The sequence below is a fragment of the Canis lupus genome, chromosome 6 (genome assembly GCF_048164855.1).
Source record: "Canis lupus baileyi chromosome 6, mCanLup2.hap1, whole genome shotgun sequence".
Taxonomy (NCBI): Eukaryota; Metazoa; Chordata; class Mammalia; order Carnivora; family Canidae; genus Canis; species Canis lupus.
The window spans coordinates 291,859-293,235 of NC_132843.1; the positions used below are offsets into that span (position 1 = coordinate 291,859).

At 55.8% G+C, this 1,377-nt stretch overlaps 1 pseudogene; it reads left to right on the forward strand.

Moving 5' to 3' along the window:
• The first annotated feature begins 299 nt into the window (after positions 1–299).
• Positions 300–1,377, forward strand: LOC140634609 (NHP2-like protein 1 pseudogene; annotated as a pseudogene).

Here is a 1,377-nt window from a genome sequence, read left to right on the forward strand (position 1 = left end):
AAAAGTTTAACCTATAGACTTTTATTTATTTATTTATTTATTTATTTATGATAGTCGGGGGGGGGGAGAGAGAGAGAGAGAGAGAGAGAGAGAGAGAGAGAGAGAAAGAGAGGCAGAGACATAGGCAGAGAGAGAAGCAGGCTCCATGCACCGGGAGCCCGACGTGGGACTCGATCCCGGGTCTCCAGGATCGCGCCCTGGGCCAAGGGCAGGCGCCAAACCGCTGCGCCACGCAGGGATTCCCCCCTTTTTTCTTTTTTTTCTTTTTCTTTTTTTTTAACCTGCTTGCTCGTCACAAGGAAAAGTACACGAGACGGACAAAATCGATCATTTGAAGTAGTTTCCGTGGACAAATCCTCAGAGGCACAACTCCACTAATCCGTTGAGTTCACAGCAAAGTTGAGTACGCCCGTCCCTCGGGGCCTGGACCCTCCGGCATGGGCATGGCATCCGGGTGGGTCCCGGTGGAACAAGGGGATAAGTAGTTCTCCTTTTCTTTTCTGTGCCTGTGGGTCTAAGAAGACACCACACGTGTCTTGTTTCTTTGTAATGAGGTGGCGGAAGGGTCTATCTCGATCACCACCATTCCAGGCCCACAAACTGTGACGGGAGCACAGCACATCCCACCGCCCACCCCAACGGCGGCGGAGGCGGGGGCGCGTGGGGACAAAACCGGTTATCCGTATGAAGTGTGACGGTGATAGGTAGCTCCCAGGACACGTCTTTTTACAGGAAACCCACAGGGACCGCGGATACGCAGAGATGACTGAGGCTGATGTGAATCCGAAGGCCTACCCCCTGGCAGATGCCCACCTCCCCAAGAAACTCCTGGACGCGTGTTCAGCAGTCCCGTAACTACAAGCAGCTTCGGAAAGGAGCCCACGAAGCCGCCAAAACCCTCTGTGGAGAGGCATCTCTGAGTTCATCCTGATGGCTGGCTGCAGACGCCGAGCCCCTGGAGATCATCCCGCACCGTCCGCCGCCCGCCTGCCTGCCTGCCGCGTGAAGAGAAGAACGTGCCCTACGTGTTCGTGCGCTCCAAGCAGGCCCTCGGGCGGGCCTGCGGGGTGTCCGGGCCTGTCCTCGCCTGTCCCGTCACCATCCAAGGAGGCTCGCAGCCAAAGCCGCAGATCCAGTCCATTCAGCAGTCCATCGAAAGGCTCTTCGTGGAAACCGCTGGCCTCTGTCCCACCCCTCACGGAGCCCAGCCCTCCCCCCTGGGGTTGTGTCTACCGTCTGCGTTCGCATGTAGTTTCTCCAGCTGCCTTCTCTCGTTCTTTTTTTTTTTTTTTTAAATTTTTATTTATTTATGATAGTCACAGAGAGAGAGAGAGGCAGAGACACAGGCAGAGGGAGAAGCAGGCTCCCCGCAGGGAA